The sequence below is a fragment of the Aegilops tauschii genome, chromosome 2 (assembly GCF_002575655.3).
Source record: "Aegilops tauschii subsp. strangulata cultivar AL8/78 chromosome 2, Aet v6.0, whole genome shotgun sequence".
Classification (NCBI taxonomy): Eukaryota; Viridiplantae; Streptophyta; class Magnoliopsida; order Poales; family Poaceae; genus Aegilops; species Aegilops tauschii.
The window spans coordinates 559,644,550-559,650,549 of record NC_053036.3 but is presented as its reverse complement, the minus strand read 5'-3'; positions in this window follow the sequence as shown (position 1 = coordinate 559,650,549).

Here is a 6,000-nt window from a genome sequence, read left to right as displayed (position 1 = left end):
CAAAAAAGTATTAAAAAATATGTCCGAGGATCTGGACAAGTAACTCTTCTTCCTTAATAAGATATAAAAAACATTATTTTTTCTTAAATCCTCTCCGGTAAAACAAAGACCCGTAATTGCAACTAAGTTGGAAGACACTAAGTTCCGACCAAGCTAGAAAGACATGCAGTTGCATGAGTATAGTTGGACATGCAACTGGGACCCATGTCGCTCAATGCTGCCCCCTCCGACAAAACAAAGCCCCCCTTAGTTGTGACCAAAGCTAGAAGGCATGCAGTTGCGTGCCTGGTGTGGGACATGCAACTAGTCCCCATGTCTCTTGACGCCGCCCCCTCCAACAAAATAAAGCCCCTCCTAGTTGCAACCAAAGCTAGAAGCCATGCAGTTGTGTGCCTGGTGTGGGGCATGCAACTGGTCCCCATCTCTCTTGACGCCGCCCCCTCCGACAAAACAAAGCCCCTCCCTAGTTGCGACCAAAGCTAGAAGACATGCAGTTGCGTGCCTGGTTTGGGACATGCAAGTGGTCCCCGTGTCTCTTGACGCCGCCCCCTCCGACAAAACAAAGCCCCCCTAGTTGCGACCAAAGCTAGAAGACATGCAGTTGCATGCCTGGTGTGGGGCATGTAATTGGTCCCCATGTCTCTTGACGCTGCCCCCTCCGACAAAACAAAGCCCCTCATAGTTGCGACCAAGCTAGAAGACATGCAGTTGCGTGCCTGGTGTGGGCATGCAACTAGTTCCCATGTCTCTTGACGCCGCCCCCTCCGACAAAACAAAGCCCCTCCTAGTTGCGAACAAACTAGAAGACATGCAGTTGCGTGCCTGGTGTGGGACATGCAACTACGCCCGATGTCTCTCGACGCCGCCCCATTCGACAAAACAAAAAGTACTCTCACCCCCCCCCCCCCCCGAGTTGCAACCTAAAAACTAGAAGCCGCCCCTCCGACAAATCATAAAAAAATGGAAAAGTCAAGTTGCGACCAAGCTAGAAGACATGCAGTTGCGTGTGCTAGTGTGGGAGATGCAACTCGGGCCCCATGTCTCTTCGACGCCGCGCCCTTCCGACAAGAAAAATCCCTCTAGTTGCGACCAAGCTAGAAGACATGCAGTTGCATGCCTGGTGTGGGACATGCAACTGGGCCCATGTCTGTTGACGCCGTCCCATTCGACAAAACAAAACGTACCTTCCCCCCTCCCCCGAGTTGGGACCAGAAAACTAGAAGCCAGCCGCCCCTCCGGCAACCAACAAAAAATGGAAGTCAAGTTGCAACCCAGCTAGAAGGCATGCACTTGCGTGCCTAGTGTGGGAGATGCAACGGGGGCCCCATGTCTCTCGACGCCGCGCCCTTCCGACAAGAAAAAATCCCTCTAGTTGCGACCAAGCTAGAAGACATGCAGTTGCGTGCCTGGTGTGGGACATGCAGTTGCGTGCCTGGTTTAGGACATGCAAGTGGTCCCCGTGTCTCTTGACGCCGCCCCTCCCACAAAACAAAGCCCCCCTAGTTGCGACCAAAGCTAGAAGACATGCAGTTGCGTGCCTGGTGTGGGGCATGCAATTGGTCCCCATGTCTCTTGACGCCGCCCCCTCCGATAAAACAAAGCCCCTCCTAGTTGCGACCAAGCTAGAATACATGCAGTTGCGTGCCTGGTGTGGGCATGCAACTAGTTCCCATGTCTCTTGACGCCGCCCCCTCCGACAAAACAAAAGCCCCTCCTAGTTGCGAACAAACTAGAAGACATGCAGTTGCGTGCCTGGTGTGGGACATGCAACTACGCCCCGATGTCTCTCGACGCCGCCCCATTCGACAAAACAAAAGGTACTCTCACCCCCCGAGTTGCAACCTAAAAACTAGAAGCCGCCCCTCCGACAAATCATAAAAAAATGGAAAAGTCAAGTTGCGACCAAGCTAGAAGACATGCAGTTGCGTGTGCTAGTGTGGGAGATGCAACTTGGGCCCCATGTCTCTTCGACGCCGCGCCCTTCCGACAAGAAAAATCCCTCTAGTTGCGACCAAGCTAGAAGACATGCAGTTGCATGCCTGGTGTGGGACATGCAACTGGGCCCATGTCTGTTGACGCCGTCCCATTCGACAAAACAAAATGTACCTTCCCCCCTCCCCCGAGTTGGGACCAGAAAACTAGAAGCCAGCCGCCCCTCCGGCAACCAACAAAAAATGGAAGTCAAGTTGCAACCCAGCTAGAAGGCATGCAGTTGCGTGCCTAGTGTGGGAGATGCAACGGGGGCCCCATGTCTCTCGACGCCGCGCCCTTCCGACAAGAAAAAATCCCTCTAGTTGCGACCAAGCTAGAAGACATGCAGTTGCGTGCCTGGTGTGGGACATGCAGTTGCGTGCCTGGTTTAGGACATGCAAGTGGTCCCCGTGTCTCTTGACGCCGCCCCTCCCACAAAACAAAGCCCCCCTAGTTGCGACCAAAGCTAGAAGACATGCAGTTGCGTGCCTGGTGTGGGGCATGCAATTGGTCCCCATGTCTCTTGACGCCGCCCCCTCCGATAAAACAAAGCCCCTCCTAGTTGCGACCAAGCTAGAATACATGCAGTTGCGTGCCTGGTGTGGGCATGCAACTAGTTCCCATGTCTCTTGACGCCGCCCCCTCCGACAAAACAAAAGCCCCTCCTAGTTGCGAACAAACTAGAAGACATGCAGTTGCGTGCCTGGTGTGGGACATGCAACTACGCCCCGATGTCTCTCGACTCCGCCCCATTCGACAAAACAAAAGGTACTCTCACCCCCCGAGTTGCAACCTAAAAACTAGAAGCCGCCCCTCCGACAAATCATAAAAAAATGGAAAAGTCAAGTTGCGACCAAGCTAGAAGACATGCAGTTGCGTGTCCTAGTGTGGGAGATGCAACTCGGGCCCCATGTCTCTTCGACGCCGCGCCCTTCCAACAAGAAAAAATCCCTCTAGTTGCGACCAAGCTAGAAGACATGCAGTTGCATGCCTGGTGTGGGACATGCAACTGGGCCCATGTCTGTTGACGCCGTCCCATTTGACAAAACAAAATGTACCTTCCCCCCTCCCCCGAGTTGGGACCAGAAAACTAGAAGCCGCCCCTCCAGCAACCAACAAAAAATGGAAGTCAAGTTGCAACCCAGCTAGAAGACATGCAGTTGTGTGCCTAGTGTGGGACATGCAACTGGGCCCCATGTCTCTTGACGCCGCTCCGGGTACCCCCCCATCCCCGAGTTGCGACCAAAAAACAAGAAGACGCCCCTCCGGCAAACAACAAAAATGGAAGTCGAGTTGCGACCAAGCTAGAAGACATGCAATTGCGTGCCTGGTGTGGGACATGCAACTGGGCCCCCCATGTCTCTCGACGCCGCACCCATCGACAAGACAAAAGCCCTCTAGTTGCGACCAAGCTAGAAGACATGCAGTTGCGTGCATGGTGTGGGACATGCAACTGGGCCCCATGTCTGTTGAGGCCGCCCCATTCGACAAAAAATTGGGTACCTTCCCCCCTCCCCAAGTTGGGACTAGAAAACTAGAAGCCGCCCCTCCGGCAACCAACAAAAAAATGGGAGTCAAGTTGCAACCCAGTTAGAAGGCATGCAGTTGCGTGGCTAGTGTGGGAGATGCAACTAGGGCCCCATGTCTCTCGACGCCGCGCCCTTCCGACAAGAAAAAATCCCTCTAGTTGCGACCAAGCTAGAAGACATGCAATTGCGTGCCTGGTCTGGGACATGCAACTGGGCCCCCCATGTCTCTCGACGCCGCGCCCCCGACAAGACAAAAAGCCCTCTAGTTGCGACCAAGCTAGAAGACATGCAGTTGCGTGCCTGGTGTGGGGCATGCAACTGGGCCCCATGTCTCTTGACGCCGCCCCATTCGACAAAACATTGGGTACCCCCCTCTCTCCGAGTTTGACCACAAAACTAGAAGCCGCCCCTCCGGCAACCAACAAAAAAATGGAAGTCAGGTTGCAACCCAGCTAGAAAAGACATGCAGTTGCGTGCCTACTGTGGGACATGCAACTAGAGCCCCATGTCTCTCGAGTTTGCAACTGGCCCACTCCCTCCGACAGAACAAAAAAGACCAGCTGCGGTCGGGTTACAAGACATGCAGTTGCGGTCGGGTGCGACACTTGCAGTTGCAGGGCTGTTGTCGGGCTTGCAATTGACCCGCCCCCTCTGACAGAACAAAAAAGTTGAGTTGCGGTCGGGTTACAAGACATGCAGTTGTGGTCGGGTGTGACGTTTGCAGTTGCATTCCTAGTGTCAGACATGCAACTGGCCCGCCCCCTCTCCCGGCGCCCCCTCCGACAAAACAAACGTCCAATTGCAACCATGTTTGGGGACATGCAGTTGCGATCAGGTCAGGCGCTTGCAGTTGCAGGGATGTTGTCGGGCTTGCAACTGGCCCGCCCCCTCTACCGGCGCCGCCTCTAACAGAACAAAAAAGTACAGTTGCAGTCGGGCTAGAAGACATGCAGTTGCGATTGGGTGTGACACTTGCAGTTGCATTCCGAGTGTCGGACATGCAACCGGCCCGCCCCCACTCTCGCCGCCCCCTCTGACAAAACAAATGTACAATTGCAACCATGTTAGGGGACATGCAGTTGCGGTCAGGTGTGACACTTGCAGCTGTGGCGATGTTGTCGGGCTTGCAACTGGCCCACCCCTTCTACCAGCTCCCCTTCCAACAGAACAAAAACTTCCAGTTGTGGCCGGGCTAGAAGACATGGAGTTGCGGTCGGGTGCGACACTTGCAATTGCATTCCTAGTGTTGAACATACAACTATCCCCTACCAAAAACAAAGTTAAAAAAACTCAAACCAAAAACAAAGTCTAGTTGGCCGGTGACAAATTTTTTTGAGAAGGAAAAAAGATAAGTTACACGCCAATGACACACATACAATTGTGTGTGGCCGATGTGCATGAAACCGTGTGTGGTCGATGGACGTGTCGGCGATAATATTTTTGGAAAAAAGTTGCATATAGACACTGACAATAAAACATGTAATTGCATGTGATTCGATGTACATGCAATTGTGTGCAAACGATATATGTGTAAACAAGTGACAATATTTTTTTAAATAATAATAGCAATAGAAAATGAAGAAAAAACAAAAAGAAAATGGGAACCAAACCAAAGAGAACAGCCCTATTAATCGCTCCTGTCCCCAGGCAACACGAGCACTAACAAAAAATTCAGCCTAGAAGAAAGCCCAATATTCAGACAAAGAAAAAACCGCACCACCCCTCACGGCCAGCCCATGGACATCTCTGTCCAACACAAAGAAGAATATAAGAGAAGGCAAGAAAAGGAAAAAGAAACAAGGCAATGGGCCGGGGGCACAACTAAAACAGGCCGATACAACATAAGAAACAGTGATCCTGGATCTTAAACAGAAAACGATGGAAGGTCAAGTACATCGATTGAGACTTCCTTAAAAATCAGTCGACTGATTTTTAGCCCAGCCGCACAAAAAACACAATAGAGTTGCACTCACGCTGAATACATGCAGTTGCTGTCGGGGGCGACACTTGTAGTTGCATGCCTAGTGGTATATATGCAACAAACCCTCCCCCTGACAAAGCACCACTAAGTTGCAGTAGAATTGAAGGCATGCAGTTGCCGTCGATGAAAAAATAAGGTTCATAGTCTCATGTTTTTCTTAAACATGCAACTATCCCCTCCCCCGACAAAGAACAATTGATTTACAGTCGGTGAAGTTAGGGAGATTGTCCAACCAGATGACAATGTTGTCAATTTTCAAAAATAAAACGTGTTGATTAGTTAAGAAAATAAAAAATAATAAGGTTCGTGCAAAAAAAAGGTTTGAAAACAACAATAAAAAAGGAAAAGAAAAAAAGAAAAGCAAGAGAAAAGGAGAAAATACAAAATGTAAAAAGAAATTCAAACATGACAAGGAACATAGACGAAATAATCATTTAAAATACTTAAAAGCAAATAAAATATTAAAAAAGATTCTCAACCGCTTCCCCACCCCCTCTTTGGACGGTTTGTTTCCCCGTT